Here is a 17,867-nt window from a genome sequence, read left to right on the forward strand (position 1 = left end):
AAGACCTCAACGCCTAGGAAAATACTTGGGAATGAAACAAACCTGGACTGACACCTAGGACTAAGAGAGAGAACAAATGTGTGAAAATCCCATAAGTGAAAGACAGGGATATTGAATAAGGGTGAAGCAGTGAAGCACATCCTGAAGTCCAAAACAAAGAGAGAGTGTCGAAATGTTGGCACATAAACCCTAGAATAAGAGAGAGAAGGTAGAGGGCTGCACAAAACACATTAGCTAATACTGACGATAGAGAGATATAGAGGAGAAAGGCTTGGTAAAACCTTAAGACTTAAAGGGACACCTTGGGGACTTTTTTATTTTTTATTTATTGTGTTTTGTCAAAGAAGTCGAATTTTCACAAAATTAAAATTAAAATAGCAGTACATATTAAATTACATATACCGTCACTGTATAAAACAAGAGAAAAGAAGAAAAGAAAACAAGAAAATTAAGAATAATATAAGCAGTTCAGAGTATAAAATCCTTCAATTTGGCGTCTCACTTCAGAAGGCTCTGTTCACGTAAAAATATTACTATTTCAAGTCAAAAGGCTTTCATGGCCTGAGCATAGCTGGTCCCAAAAAGACTGAGGGGCCGATTCATGGAACAAACGTGCGCCGAAAATCCATGCGCAAGCAGGCGCAAGGGAGCGCAAGCGTGAGAAATGCAGCGCACGCGTGCGATTCAAGGAAGACGCTGCGCGTGTTTCCCGCTGTCCGTGCGCCCAATCCAGCCATGGCGCACGCAGGCATACACGGCGTGCGCCACGCGCACAGCAAAAGCGCACATAGTGCGGCGCACACAACCAAAGTGGGCGGAACAGTGGGCGTAACACGCGGAATGGGGAACAACGCGTGAAAAAGAAGGCGTAACTGGGGAAGTACTGCAGGGAACTACACGGAACACCCACACGCACGCAAACAACCCGTATTCATGGATCCGAATACGGGAAACCTGCGCACGGCAAAAGACGCGCACAGGCGTCAACGCGTCTGCCACACGAAGGCAGGCGGAAGCGTCCCCACGCACAGTACAAAAGTGCGCGCAAACAACAAACACATATATACAGCTACGATGAATGCCCCATTTCTCGCAGCACTGATCATGGGACACCGCAGGAGGAGGAGAATAGCCAGGGCACGCATTTTCGCACCACGGACAAGCCTTTTTGGGATGCCTGATGACCAGGTCTATGGCAGGTATAGGTTTCCACCCCATATCATCCTAGTCCTGGTCAGGGAGTGGGAAGATGACCTTACATCCCCCACCCTTTGCTCCCAAGCATTGAGCCCTTGGAGAAGCTGCTCAATGTCCTGCATTTTTTGGCCACCGGGTCATTTCAGTGGACTACTGCCATAGTGGGGGGGTCTCACAGGCCACGCAGTCACGCTGCCTACACCAGGTACTGGCAATCATGACAGTGCGCCCCTCAGTCCGCAGGCACATATACATGCCCAGAACACCCGCAGAAAGGCAGGCCGTTGTCCTGGATTTTTTCAGGGTGGCACACTTCTCCAAAGTGCTCGGTGCCATAGATTGCACCCATGTGGCCCTACGTCCACCTAGGGCCACTGAGCACATCTACCGAAACCGCAAGCACTGGCATTCCATCAACGTACAGGTGGTATGCGATGCAAAGGGAATCATCACCTCTGTCTATGCAAACTACCCTGGCTCAACCCATGACAGTTTCATATACAGAATGTCCGCCCTGAGCCGGGCCCTGGAAGCTGGGCAGCATGGCGACACATGGCTCCTAGGGGAGTACAAATGCCCATGCACATGCATGCAAGTCACACACAGACAAATACCCAAACCCTAATAATCGCAACTATTATCACCTGCCCAGGGGACAGTGCCTATCCTCTGAGCAACCACACGATGACGCCAATCCGGAACCCCACCACACCACCCCAGGTAAGATACAACACCGCCCATATTGCAACCAGGGCCATAGTGGAGCGCACATTCGGAGTGCTCAAGTCACGTTTCCGCTCCCTTGACAGCTCTGGCGGTCAACTACTCTATGCACCCCCAGTAGTGTGCAGGATCATTGTGGCAGCATGTGTCCTGCACAATGTTGCAACACAGCAGGTCGTCCCGGTGGACATGGTGGTGCCCCCACATCCCCAACCACAGGCACAGGCGCTGCCCATGGGAGGGGACAGGGCACGTGGCAAGGAAGCCCGGACCCAGCTTGTGGCCACATTTTTCACCTAAACTCCCACCCCTGCGGAGTGCACACAGGCCTGGCACTTACCAGGTGACAATCGATGATGACAAAGAGACAGTCAACTGTCACAACCCTAGCACCCTGAGATAGTTGCCATGGAAGTGCCATATCGTCTGCATCCTTAGCTACTTAAACACAAGCTATCCTGTGTGACCAAAAGGCACACATATGACATATGACATGATATGGCCTATACACAAGTATTTCAAGGTGCGATGAGGCAGGGAGGGGGGCACAAGGGAAGACAGACAACGGTACTTCTAGGCCAGGTGCCATTCAGATTGTGCAAGTGCAGGGGTAGGGGGAAGGGAAAAGTGCAAGGGGAAGGGGAAGGGGGGAGTGCAGTACAGGGGAAGTAGACCAAAAAACAAATACATAGGTCTGCTGGTGGCAACTGCAAAGGTAAGTGCAGACAAGTGCTGGGAAGGGGGGGCTGTAGGGATAGAGAGACAGTCCCGCAGTGCAGGGGTTGCCAGGGAGGCAGTGCAAGTGGAGAGTGGCTGGGCCAGGGACCGAGGTCGGTGAGAGTGGCCCAGTTGCAGCTCCAGTGCAGTTCCAGTGAAGAATTCCGCAAGGGAGAGGCAGAGAGAAAGCAGAAGCAAAGAGGAAGTTCTTGAGGTGCTTCCCTAACCGGAGATGGTTCCCCTCAAGTTCAAGTGAGACAGGAAGGCTGTTCCAGAGGGAGGGCCCTGCCGCGGAGAGAGATCTACCCCCAGCTTAGTTGCTCTGAGAAGCGGATGACCCTGACATGCAAGGTGTGCATCACACACACCTGCAAAACAGGCCATGGCCATCACTGTTATGTCAATCAAACCCTCCCAAACCACAACATGACATGGCAAGCAATACCCATACACCAACACAGTAATGATAAGGTACACATTGCCATGTCCAAAATCTACAGTGGCATCAGACAATGATGCCTGACCTGGAATCAGATGAAATGACAGACCAACAACCTCCCACCCAAAATAAGACATTTCCAAATGCATTACAAGAGTTGTAGACGTAACATAACAATGAATGCTTGTCTACATGCACATTGTGCATTGCAAAATCAACACTGCAGCTTCTGTGTGCTGTGTCCTACTCCTGCAACACACTGCTCAGCACACAGCACAGTGAACAGCCATTGTGTGTGATGCACACCCTGAGCATCACATCTAAGTGACAGACCACATCAAAAAGCAAATTAGGCATGTACATGATCCATAATTGGTCACAGAACATATGCTGCAGGGACACAGTGGCCACCAGAAGGCAAACAGTGTACACGTGGATATGCAAGGGTGGGAGTACATGTAGTGCATCAGAGTGCAAGTGTGTGGTTCTGCAAGGACATGCACTCCACATATGCATGTGCACTCAAGTGACCATCAGTGTTCTCTACACATCACATGTGAACATTCACCATGTGTACACCCCAGCATGTCAAACCACAACTATCCCCTCGCACCTGAAAGGTAAACACAACACATGAACAGGCATTGATCAGCAGAACACAACATGTACATAGGATACCACCATTACAATGTCAGAGTTCCCATCACACTGCAGGGCAAGGCAACTATCAACAACAACCCCCCCTCCCTCACAAATGACCATGACCCACTGAACAACTGCACCTGGATCATGGAGCCTTCAAACCTCAATTCCACCTGGCCACAGGATCACCTTTACCCTTCGTCACCATCTCCCACCTTGTGTGTAAAAATGTGCCTGCACCCTCATAATCCACACTCATTTCCAAAATCACAAAATCCAAGCCAGAAAAACGAACCAGAACAACCTCCAGTAGATGACTTGACATAGCAGTACCTCACAAAGGCCAAGTACTACCACAATGATGCAACAACCAAGGTAGCACAGTAAAACAATGTCACAACAGGATGTGAACCATGTGTGGTACATGACATAGGATGATGCACCATGAACGGATGTGTACTGTCACAGGTCCCGTGTACAGGCGCGGGAGTGTCACGAAACAACCACCCCCACCGTGTGCCGGGTGCCTGCAAAGTCAAACTCACACAGGCCCCTGAGACCCTGGTGGGGAAGGAGGTTCAGGGATATGCAGTCGGGACAGGTGTTGACACACTGGATGACTGGAATGAGCGGCAGGAGAGGGGAGGAGAAATGACACATGAAACTAGGGAATGCACGAAAATGTACTACCTGCATGAACACATACACAATCCAATCAAACTTGGACATCATTGTCATGGCCTTCTGTAGTCCAAGCTTAGGAGTGGTACGAACCAACCACCCCCTCTAGGGTTTTGGTGCCTGCAAGTTCGCGGTTTACACAGGCATCCGCAACCCCAGCGGGGAAAGAGGGTTAGGAAACGTTGCTTGGATAGGTACGGGAAGCAGGAACACCGGGTAGAGGGTACAGGGTTCAAAATTGCATAGGATTCTGGGTGATTAGGGGGAAAAAAACATACCAAATTGAACCACACATACATCCATGCATTAGTACACTCCCCAGCAAGCCTATGCAGAGCAGTTTGAAAGAAAAACAACAAGACACTTAGCTCTGGTTTTGAGTGCTGGCCTCCTGCCTGCGCACTCTCAGGTCCGGTTACAGGAGCACTGCAATGCTGCAAAGAGAGCCACAGTCAACAACGGGTACGTGCCAATTACACAAAAACAAAACAACCAAACATGCCCCATAGCAACAAACTACTCTCCAAACAGACAATCTGGTGTAGATGCTTCGTACCCATATATAACATTACCCCTGTGACGGGTCATACACAGTCAATGCAGTAAGTCAGCCACGGTGGGTGCGTGTGTCACAATTCACACAACATGCAATGTTCCCTGGGTAAGCAGACAGACCCATTTAGCAAGCCATGACTTCTGAGCAAGTTGCGTACCACCATGACCGAAACAAAGTTGGCAGTGCATTTATCATAAAGTACATGGAAATGATATGCACTGCACCCGAGTATGTCCCTTGCTGTATGTCCCTGTGAGCTGCCCCTTTCCATGTCTCGGAAGGCTACATGGTTGATACAAGTGCCTCAATAGACCTTGGTGTACCGGAGGGTATGTGCCACTGCCCCTGCACGTGTCACAGACAACCTTACAATCAACAGCCATCAGTCCACCAACACATGTGAGCTGCATTGTGTGCTTCAACACCAATATTCGTCTAAGCTCACCCTCAGTGCTGTGACTAAGCCTGCATGTGCAACTCACCTGGTGCAAGCTTTGCTGTGTTGTGGCCCCCCTGTGCTGCTCACCTTGCCTGGAGTTCCTTGAAACACATCAGCAGTTCTAGGATGTAGTTCTGCAATCCCTGTGCCTCTGCTTGTGCACACATGTGCATGTGGGCACCAACAAACGTGTCCAGAATTCTGTCATCCAATGGGCCATGTCTGCTGGCAAAGGTGCTCTGGAGGCTCATCCCCCTGCTGAAAGGGCATGAAACACATGATTAATGCTTCAAAGTCATCGGTGTGTGTCTCATCAGGCATCTCATTACTTGACCATGTCAGAGAGTCACATCATAAATCACACCATCAGTCCATCTTTCACATCCAAAGTGTGGAACACTATCTACAGCATGAATTGCAACAAGCACGTGTACAGTAAAGATAAGAAACATACTACACAATGCATAGCAATTAATGTACACATTAATCATGACACACCCCATCTAGCAAAAGCTGAACAGTGGACAATAACACCAACATCATCCCCACTAGGGGTGTAAACACAAGTCACACAGCACCAGACATGCCACAGATATGACAGTCCAAAGCCCTTGTGTAAAAGTCTGTGACACCGAACCATCCTTGCGAGCCCATGGATAAGGGAGGCAGGAGTGGCATATGTGAGTCAAGGACCCCAAGCAGCAAACACATACACAAGACAAGCCTGAAGGGCCCAGCTGGAACAGACAGTGGATGCCTTCAAAAACCACAAAGCACCACACCATCACATGAAAGCACAATAGACAAGCAATTTTAAACTAAATCAACTATTAACTAATTACACTAACAATGGAGAACCTACATTACCTAATTAAACTAACTATCAAACAGAAACTTAACTAACTAAACTAAAAGAAAAATCAAAAATAGCCACATACGACCCAGGGGGGAGGGGAGGCACCCAGCAGGGGGGAGGTACAGGGTGCTGCTCAACATCCACATATGATGATGCTGAGCCAAAAAAAAAACCTCCATGGGCTCAACGCCTGCACAGCCCGACCTATGTGGGAGATAGATGGTCGATGAGTCTGGCTCTCCCTGGAAAGGAGGACGTGGCACAGTAGCCTGGCCACGCCTAGCCGCAGCTTGCCCCTCGTCAGCAGCAAGTCTGCCGGACGGGTGAGCCTGGTTCTGTGTGGCGATGTGACGTAGGTCTGCATGCAGAACCTCACGTGATACACGTGCTTCCTCTTGCAAGGTAGCACGTGTAACACGAGTTCCTCCTGCAAGGCCTGGCTGGACAACCGCTGCACCTCCCGGCAAGCCTGTAGCTCAGCCGAGATGGTACGCTCAAGCTGTGCAAACCTTTCCTCTGCCTGCTGCCTCTGGGACATCATAAGGACACTCAGAGTGGATCTGAGGGAAGCATACTCCTCCCTCAGGGCATCCATGTGCGCCTCTGCGTGAGCAGCAATTGCTTGATGCAGAGATGACATTTCAGCCTGGCGTGCCCTGTCTGAGGCCGCCATGCCCAGCCTGAGCGAGCGGGCCGTGGACCGTGCCGCCTGCTGCTGGAGAAGCACCTGCCTAGCAGGGGGGAGCACAGATCGGGCCACACGCTCCATGCTCTCAGCGATGTTCTCCATTGCTGCCCCCTGCCGTTCGGAATTGGCAGTCGTTTCTTGCTCCCACTCAGTATACTGCGGATGCGCACGGCGACCGCGTTGCCGGGCTTCACCCCTGCGGGACCCAAGGACCGGGGGTCCTCGCTGTGTTGGCACCGCCCACGGCTGCACGACTACATGCCCCCGTCGACGTGATGTCCCAGGCACATCAGTGACTGGTGTGGAGGGTGACCCTGCATCCCGATCCACCACGGGCGGAGGAACCAAGACTGTCTGATCCCTCAGTGCAGGGGTCGCAGACAGAGGAGTTTCCACATCAGAATCACTCACCCCTGACACATGGACTTGATGCTCATCCAACTCAACATGGACGTCAGAGTCGTCATCAAGGCTGGACTCATAGGCAGCCAGAGACAAGATGGACTGCAGCACTTGGGGGTTTTCGTGGCCTACCACCCCACGACCCCCACTAGTGCCGGGTTGATGTGGTGGTAACAAACCTGTGTCTGGCATGACAACACCATCCTCCGCCTCCATTGCGTCATCACCTGAAAAATAGAGAGAAAAAAGGTCACTACACATGTCAGAAGCACACAACACACACACACACTGACAGCAAACGCATCCGGCAGACATGTGACACACAACATATAACCTGGCATGCATGCTGGGTCAACTTTGAATAGCTTCTGTGATCAGACCTGTTGAAAGGTGGCAGTTTCCATGGAAGTGGGTCTATGCAGTGCAGAAAATGTGTACGCCACTCACTACCTACATGTACAAGGACTCCATGGTATGTGCCAGGAAATGTGAAGGCAGTGCAATGTCAAATTCAGACATCACATGCATTGTGCATAGAATGTGTACCATATCTAGAAGCCAAGCACCCCTCCACCCCAGTACCAAAGCAGGGATGCCTAGCATGGTATCAAAAGGCTGACCATACACCTGTGTATTGACAGGCAGTGTTGACTGGCATCAACAGTTTAATGTGATTCAAGTGACAACACTGCAAATGATGCTGGGACAGTAAGCAGGACACATGATGAAAACTCTGGATTCCGCCCATGTGTGACGAAGACACAACAACAGTTGGACAGAGTCATTGGCCATTGAACAGGCTGAGGCCTGTGAGCCACACAGATTGTCAGACCCTAAACATGTGTGCAACGCAGGACTGAGCAACAGTTGACATGGGAAGGCTGATGAGATGCCAGGCAATGTATGTAACCAAGGACTTGTATTACAGTGATCATCCAGTCAAGGACACATAGGGGCATGCGTGCAATGCACATGGAGCATGAATGGGCACTCATGTCCCTGCGGGACATCTGACCTATGCACAGTAAAAGTGAGATACCCTGCATCGAGTACTAAGGCTGTACCACACGGCATATGTCTGGCAGATTCTACGCTGGAGGTTAGCATCTACACAGGACACATGAACAAGAAAGTACACATTGGCAAGATTGAAGTAGACCAGTGCAAAGGTGGAACTGGGGTGCAGAGTGGTGGAGGAGGGGCAAGGGAGCATGCCTACATGGAGTCCCCGCATGCAGGCAGAGGAGACATGCATGACGGAAGCATTGCATTACTTACACATCAGAACCATGTACACGTCACATGTAGCGGCAATCATGCACAACACATCCCACAAGTGAAACACACACGTCCTCAACAAACACGCATCAACACTCACTGGACTGCGCATCAGAGTCCAGCATCTCTCCCACTCCTTCGACCAATTCAGGTGGTATGAACTCTGCAACGAGAGCCTCATGCGGAGTGAGCTCTTTCTCCTCTGGTGCAGGCCCACCGCCAGTCACCAGAGTCAAGTTGTAATTAGAGGCACGCTTAGCTTTAGTGCTGCGTTTGATGTCATTCCAACGCTTTTTGCACTCTTGCGCCATGCGCACCTCATGGCCGAATGAACTGACATGTTCCGCAACATGCTTCCAGTGGGTGTCACATTGGGCAGCCGTAGTCTGACTATTGGCACCCACTAGCATGTCACGGCTGTGGCCCCGCACGTAGTCCACAAGGAAGTCCAGTTCCTGCTTAGAGAAAGGCTTCTTCCTCGACGTGCAGGAGGTCGTGGCTGTGTGTGGGGTCCCAGGCTGTGCTGCAGGTGCAACCTTCCTCCTCTTGTACTGTGGCGCAAACCCTGGCTGGCTAATGCCGCCCTGACCAGTATGGCCAGTGGGTTTGGTGGATTGAGCCAAGGGAGTGGCAGGTGGAGGGATGACCAAAGGCCTGACTTGTGTCAGTGGCAGCTGGGTGCCCACTAATGGACCCTGCGCAGCAACATCAGCTGTGGCAGGGTCATTGACCGCAACGGTCCTGGTTGGCAGACTCACAACCGGGGTGCTGTTGGGTGCATCTGCCCCTGCACTTGCCAACACCCGGCTGTTCGGGGCAGCAGATGACATGACTGCCCCAGGGACACGTGTCTTGGTCTGAGCAGCCCGGCCTGCCCCTATGGTTTCCCCCCTGGCCTGTTTGAGATCTACCAAGGGCTCTTCAAGTGCCAACGCAGCCTGCGCTGGCAGACCCCGAGCCTGGGTGGCGGTGTCCACAGCTGCACCTGCAGCTACCACTACCCTTGGGCCCGTGGCAGTCGATGGAATGGACTGCCGGGTCAAATGGGTGCCAGTGCCCGATGCAGGAGCTGCATCCCCCGGAACCACAGGGGGTGGTGGCATGACTGCACTGACACATGGCACAACATTGTGCTCAAGTGGCGCACCCCTGCCTCTTCCCCTTCTGTGGCCGCCCTGGACACCCTGGAGTCCCCCTACTCCCTGGTCACCACGGCCACGTCCCCGACCACTCCTGCCACGAGGAGGACGCCCAGCTGAGGCGCCCCTCACCTTTGGTGGCCTCCCAACCATGGCACAGATGTAGTAGTGCTGGCACAGATGGAGTGGTGCCAATGGGAGGTGTACACCACAATTGACCTGGGCAATTGGGGCGAAGGGAGTGGGAAGCAAGATGTTAACAGCCCCCTGCACCTGCAAGGCTTTATGTGACCCCGGTGATGTGGTGACGGGTCACGCAATGCTCAGGCACCCCAAAACTGCAGTAAAACCGTGCACGCAACCCTGCAGCCTACGTGCATGGATTCAACCTCCCGCAGCACGCGGTGGCACCCAGTAACACGAATAACGCGTACGCGTGGGACACACAGGCTACTATGACATCGAAAATGGGTGCGATACACAGGGGCACCCGCAGTGGGAAAAAGAGCGTGTGCGACTCACCGTCTGACTAGCGCGATGCAGAAAAACACGCATAGCCAATACCCCCGCCGAAAGAAGAGATACGTCCTTGATAGCTGTGAAGTTGTGATGGCGCGCAAAACAACAGGAAGCAGCAACACACGTCGGTCTCCACGAATGGCACGTACAGCGAACTGCTGGGCCCGCTCACCTTTAACCCGTGCAGAGGGCCCTTTCCTCGTATTACACGCGGACATGCAGTTTTTCACGTGCGCTCAAATGCCCATGCATGCCTGTGCACGTCACATCACAGGGGCGCTTGCGCTTCAGGGTCTTCTGTCCAATGAAATTGCGTATGCGTGCAGACGCGCTTACGCGCTAATGGCCTTTCCTCGAATTACATGCTGACGTGCTGAATTTTCACGTGCCAAATCACCCGTCAAGCTGGCCACGCGTAAGCACACGGAAGACCACGCTCCTGCCCAGAAGGCCAAACTACTGCCCCCCAGAGCCCCGAGCATGCTCCCACCTGCCATCTGCTGCTGCCTGACTGCCTGCTGCCCACGTGCCCTGCCATTTGCTGCCTGCACATCAGCCAGGGGTGCTGTTGCTGTGACCACCCCTGCTGGAACCGAAGACTCCCGACTGGGATTCCATCGCTCCACAGCCCAGCCCCAGGACCCAGTTGCCCACCCACTCCTGCCTCTGGGGTTGTCATGTCCGGCACTGCAACATCTGGCACCACTGACAACCCCCGGCCAGAGAGGCAGAGGGGCACCAGCTTTAGTGCCACCAAAGTTGGTGTCCTGGTGGAGCACGTCCTGGGGCAGTATGATGCCCTCTTCGGAAGTTCCCGCGCCGACAAGAAAGGACGGACTCGGATCAGGAGATTAACAGTGTGCTGGATGAAGGGAAAGAAACAGACCCTGCCCCACCAGGGTCACAAGATACCTCATCTTGGGAAAAGAACGCAGCTCAAATGACTATTCCACCACCGAGTATCCACGTGGATGAACATCCACTAAACCATATCTGAAGCAGACAATTATCCCTTCAACATCCGCATCACAGGAGACCAATCGCAGCCCATAGGTCAACCCCCCCGGTAGGCCACAAGGACAGTGAGATTGCCTCTCTGCCACAGCACACATCCTTAGTCAACATCCAACCGCGCAATACACGCAGATGCCAAAACCTAAGGGGAAACAAACACCAGGTGCTCACAAAGGTACAAAGAGAGGACAGCTGGAAAGGTGCTGGCTACAGAACCCAATAGAAGCCCCAGCAAATGCGCCAGAAGCCCAACCCGAGGAGCCCGAAGACACACATGTCTGCAAAGATATGGCACTTAGTAAGGAGGACCTTCAAGAATGCCTAAGGGGCATGGAAGAAAGAATGTCGATATTGTTTGAAGAACAAATGGTGACCCTAAAATAACAGTTAAAAAGTTCCCTGAAAGAGGTCAGAGAGGAAATTAATACCTTGGGTAACAGGGTGGACACCACAGAACAGGGACTATTGGAACTCTCTGACGATGTCAGACGAAACTCAGAACTGTTAGATCAAATCGCAACAGCGACACACAATCTGGAGATCCAGGCAGAGGACCTCGAAAACCACTCCAGAAGGTCGATCATCAGGATTAAAGGCATGGCAGAAACTAACGAGGATGCAGACCTCAAGCTACTACTACAACAATGCTTTACAAACCTTATAACTGTGGCCTCGCCAGAGAAAATACACATTGATTGTATACACAGGGTGGGACCTAGAAGGTTGGGTCCAGCATTGACCTCGTATGAGACGAAAGAGAGGATCCTGCTAGCCGGCAGCGGTCAGACAAATATTGCTCTAAATGGATCGCAAGTCTCCTTATTCCAGGACCTAGCCACATCTATCTACATTATTGAAAAGGAGAGCGATGGGTCATTTGACAAAGGCACTCCTAGATAAAAAATATTCCATACAAATTGACATTTCCTTCTGGCCTCTTCTCATGGGACGGAAAACAACAGAGGGTCACTAGAAGCACCAAAGGCCTCGCAATACTGGGAATGGAGGAGGAAGAGGCCGACCCCAGAGAGAACATGAGAGGGGCACCCCAACAGAGGACATGGACATGGACATGGGACTGGTCCACCGCAACAGGGAAAAGAAGCAATAAACTGAAGGGCCCCCAACGAAAAGGGAGAGAGGAAGTTAAAGAATAAAGTGGACGCAAGACAGCACGCAGGGATGGTGGGGAAAGAACATAAAATAATACGAAATTAGCTTAAATGGTAACAATGGAGTGGAGAGGAAAAGTGGAAGACATGGAGCATGAAAGGAGCGACTAAGAAGAAACTAGCTCTTAAAATAGGCCAAGCGGAGGACCTGGAAAGACACCACTTGGAATCCACAGAAGGTCAACGGAACCCAACAATCTCCCCCACCCGGGGAAACGGAGGCTGGGCCCCCAAATAATTTGGGATGTATCACAAGATACTGAGCCTTGACCGGAGAGGGGAAGGGAGGACAGGAAATGTGAGGTGGGAGGTTGGGAAGGGACAGGGGGGTGGAGGGAGGCAGTGTCTAAAGCCACAATGTAGGTAGAGCAGGAGACCGCAATTAGGTAACAAATCAACTCAGAAGTCAGAGACAAGGATACTGAAGAAGGCACAAGAAGGGTGGGGAGGAAGATCAATGGGGACATGATAGAGATACAGGAGGAACCACATGAGATTACAGTAGGACATAACCCAAAAGAGTCTGATCCAAGAGTGGGGGGAAAACTACTGAAAATACTATAACATAATCTTGCGGGGGCCCTGTCGGGTGCCGTTTCTTGTGGCTGTACTTTTTATATTTATATTGGGGGGGCCCTGTGCTTGTGTTTTTGCCAAGTCTGTTAGGTTGGGGTATGCGTTCAGGTGCGGTAGCCTACTTTTATCCCTCTCAGTGACTTCCTCTCTGTTTCTGTCAGTCTGCTGTCCCATCTGCAGGGCCGCCGCTGTGCTCCTCCTCCTTCCCCCTCACGTGCCGGCCCACCTAGCTTGCTGCGTAGGTTTCCTCCGGGGCACGTGGCGGGTGCTCCCTCCAGACAGTGCTCAGCCATCGGCTCTGTGCTCCGTTGTCTACCGACTGACATTGTGACTGCCATCAACGCGGAGGGGGTGGCAGTTCGCGACTTCCAACATGTCAAGAAGCACTGGGAGGACTTCAGGTCCAGGACCCTGAACAAGGCCCGGCGCCTCTTGAAGGCAGCGGATGCGAAGGGGCGCCGGGGCCACTTGTCGAAAGATCAGATGAGGGTCCTGGAACACATATCCCCAGCGCTCCACGTCCAGGTCCTTGAGAGGCAGACCCGTCTGGAGTCGAGCGGTAAGTGTACATGCATCCTGATTGTGAGCTGTGCGTGTGGTGATGTTTCAGTAGTGTGCAGGTTGCACATATGTTTGTATGGGGTCGAGTATGGGTGGGGGTGTACAGGGCCGTGGGGCTAACAAATGCGAGGGCTGGAATGTGTGAGACATGGATGGTGCTTGTGTGTGTAGGCTTGCATGCCAAATGCAGTTGTGTGGGCAAACATGTTTGGATGAATGTGTATGTAAGTAGACATGTCCGTGATGTCACGCATGTATGTTGTTTTCAGCTGCATGTATCAGCACTGTGTACATGTGCATTTGTGTGTATTTGACAAGGGTGCAACAGTGATGCAACATGGATGCATGTGACAGCCGGATGTGTAAGCCTGATTGGCAGACGTGACATGGATGCCCATCTGAACACTGCGACACTTGGCAGAAGTGTACACATGCATGCAAGTGTGGTGGTGTGTGTACATGTATGGTGCACTTCCTGTGTTGCATGTGATGTCTGGCTCAGCTTTGCCTGCTCATGCTGTTGCATGGGTATGGATGGTGCTGGCAGTTGCGATATGGCTGTGGTATGGCTCATGTGTGGGAGTTGAAATGACATGTGTGTTGGGGATTGTGATGGCATGTCTGAGGTTTGCCAATGCCACTCATGTACAACTGTCATGTGTGTATATGTCCATTGTACAGTGCCCTGATGCCTGTGTTTTATTTCTCCCTGTCTGCAGCGTCAACTGATGAAGAGGGCAGAGAAGGTGCTGTGGAGCACAGCGGCGGGGATCCCACCGCCAGCCGGAGACGCAAGGCCCGGCTCCCCTCCCATGTTGTCATCTCGTCGGGGAGTGAGGAGTCCGGTGCTGCGTCCCAGGCCGCAGCTGCCGGGGGGAGGTCCAAGAGGCGGAGGTTGGAGTTGGACTCCTCGGCAGCAGGAGGGGCAGCTGGGACCCCACAGGGCCCAACGGGGAAAGATGGCACGGAGTCATCCAGGTTGGTTGGGGGTTTGGTGGAGGAGGAGGTCGTGCAAGCAACAGAGACGGGGTCTGGAGGTGGGGATCCCACTGTTGCTAGTGGTGCAGTGCAGGACCAGGGACAGGAGGCAGCACAGGCCGCCACGGAGGTGCCTGTGTGCAATCCTGTCCCTGATCCTGTCCCTGCATCATCTTGCACCAGCAGGGATGCCTACGTCCAAACCCGTTTTCAGGCAGGGGATGAGCAAACGACAACTGGCCTTCCTCTGCCTGCGGACGTGGCTATCTGGGTCTGGGTTGAGCCTGTCCTGACTGGTGTGGCGTTGCGTCAACGGGCCATGCGAGGTGACCTGCAGTCTTTTCATGAGGAGACTGCACGTCATCTCGAATGGCTCGTTGACCACGTCAGCCTGCTGGGACAGGTCACCCAGGCTGGATTTCTCCGTTTGATGGGGCTTGCTACAACCCCCTCCTCAACTGAACCCCCTACGCGCCAGTCGTCCTCCGTGCCATCTTCCCACCCATCAGTCACCTGGGTTCCCTGTGGAGCTGCCTCTGACGGTGCGGCCAGGCTGGTGGAGGAGGCATCCCTGCCACAGTCGGGAGTCGGACGTCCAGCAGGGGTGGCCACATCAACAACTGCACCCCAGCTGGCAGAGGATGTGCAGGCAGCAGGAGGCAGAGCACGGGCAGAGACACAGCAGCAGCAGCAACGTGGTGGGAGCCATGAACGCTCGGGGCCTTCAACATCGGAGGGGCAGGCATCGGCCGGAGGGCAGGAGGACCCAGGACAGAGAGTGTCTTCCGTGTGGCAGCGGCTGGGCCACGCCATAGATGCGGAGCGGCAGCGGGCGGAAGAGGCACGGCTCACAATGGTCAGGGCGGAGAACTCCATGCGGAGGGCCCTGAGGCGGGCCGAGTGCCTCGAGGCAATCCGCAGGGGGTTGGAGGTGGACACGTCGACGGCCCTGCGGACCCTCGGGGCCATGGAGGAGGACCGCCTCCGGGACATTGAGCAGGAGTTCGATGATGCCCTGGCCCAGGACATCCAAAAGTGAGCCGTCAGACTAGCCCGCTGCCCTTGTACATAGTTATGTAGGTAGTGTTAGGTTTCCTTTTTTTTTCATTTATTTTGGACCTTTTGGACATTGGCCACATTTTTGTATATATTTTATTTTATTAGTTAGTGTAGTTAGATAGGTTTCATTTCTTTTGTTGGGATAATGGACCCTGGCTTGTTCATCTGTACATAGTTCACTGTTGGATTTTATTTTTCTTTCACAATTTACCCATGGAGCAATGGCTTTCAATTTTTATTTCCCATTGGATTTTCTTTTGTGGACAGTGACTTTGGACACCATTACTTTGGATTATGATTTTTGGTTTTGCTTTTTTTCACGGACATGCTTCTTTTCATTTTTGTACATTCCCATTTCTGTCTCTTAATTTTTGATTCTATTTATGTTTCCTTTAATACATATGTTTTTATCGAACTTCAATGTGTAGTATCATCTCATTGGTTTCATGCATATCATGATATGGGTTTTGAGATTCACTGACACCCATTGGGTGTATGTGAGGGAAATGTGTTTGTTTCGAAACTTGCAATTGGTGTTCTGTCATGTAATTGCCAATTATGAGTGGGTGGATGCAATACTCGGGTGGGTGTTTTGCATTTGGAGGCTGACCATAGGGACCAGGGATCTAGATTGTGACGCATGTTGGCTGGGGAACATGAGTTGGGGCCTGCTGGCAGGTGCCCCACAGTGCTGGGGGGTGGGGGTGGTGGGGCACATGAGTTGGACATGGGTGGGGGCCTGCTGACAGGTGCCCCACAGTGCTGGGGGGTGGGGGTGGTGGGGAACATGAGTTGGACATGGGTGGGGGCCTGCTGGCAGGTGCCCCACGGTGCTGGGGGGTGGGGGGGTGGGGAACATGAGTTGGACATGGGTGGGGGCCTGCTGGCAGGTGCCCCACAGTGCTGGGGGGTGGGGGTGGTGAGGAACATGAGTTGGACATGGGTGGGGGCCTGCTGGCAGGTGCCCGACATTGCTGGGGGGTGGGGGTGGTGGGGAACATGAGTTGGACATGGGTGGGGGCCTGCTGGCAGGTGCCCCACAGTGCTGGGGGGTGGGGTGGTGGGGAACATGAGTTGGACATGGGTGGGGGCCTGCTGGCAGGTGCCCCACAGCGCTGGAGGGTGGGGTGGTGGGGAACATGAGTTGGACATGGGTGGGGGCCTGCTGGCAGGTGCCCCACAGTGCTGGGGAGTGGGGGTGGTTGGGGACATGAGTGGGGGCCTGGTGGAGGGTGCCCCTGCACTGCTGGGGGGTGGGGGTGGTGGGGACATGGGTGGGGGCCTGCTGGCAGGTGCCCCACAGTGCTGGGGGGTGGGGGTGGTAGGGAACATGAGTTGGACATTGGTGGGGGCCTGCTGGCAGGTGCCCCACAGTGCTGGGTGGTGGGGGTGGTGGGTAACATGAGTTGGACATGGGTGGGGGCCTGCTGGCAGGTGCCCCACAGTGCTGGGGGGTGGGGGTGGTGGGGACATGAGTTGGACATGGGTGGGGGCCTGCTGGCAGGTGCCCCACAGTGCTGGGGGGTGGGGGTGGTGGGGACATGAGTTGGACATGGGTGGGGGCCTGCTGGCAGATGCCCCACAGTGCTGCGGGGTGGGGGTGGTGGGGAACATGAGTTGGACATGGGTGGGGGCCTGCTGGCAGGTGCCCCACAGTGCTGGGGGGTGGGGGTGGTGGGGAACATGAGTTGGACATGGGTGGGGGCCTGCTGGCAGGTGCCCCACAGTGCTGGGGGGTGGGGGTGGTGGGAGACATGGGTGGGGGCCTGATGGAGGGTGCCCCTGGTGGCTGGGGGTGCAGGGGGACATGCGTTGGTGGGCAGTAGTGCAAGTTGACATGTGGGTTGGCTGGGGGGCATGGCCATGGTGGATGGGGTGCCTGCAGGACATGTGCAGGGTAGGCCCCTGTGGTGTGAGCTACCTGCAGGGGCCGTGGAGGGTGTAGGGGGAACACCTGGGAGGACCCACATGTGCAATTCACGTGTGGTGCTCCCCGCGCACCCCTGTAATACACGTACCCTGATGTAATCGCGTGTGGAACTTCAAGCGCACCCCTGTGATACACGTACCCTGCTGAAATCGCGTATGGAACTTCCCGCGCACCCCTGGAATACACGTACCCTGCTGACTTCGCGTGTGTGACTTCCCACGCACCCATGGAATACACGTACCCTGCTGATATCGCGTGTGAAACTTCCCGGGCACCCCGAAATACACATAGCCAGGACATT

The sequence above is a fragment of the Ambystoma mexicanum genome, chromosome 5q (assembly GCF_040938575.1).
Source record: "Ambystoma mexicanum isolate Mex_15411 chromosome 5q, UKY_AmexF1_1, whole genome shotgun sequence".
NCBI classification, from domain to species: Eukaryota; Metazoa; Chordata; class Amphibia; order Caudata; family Ambystomatidae; genus Ambystoma; species Ambystoma mexicanum.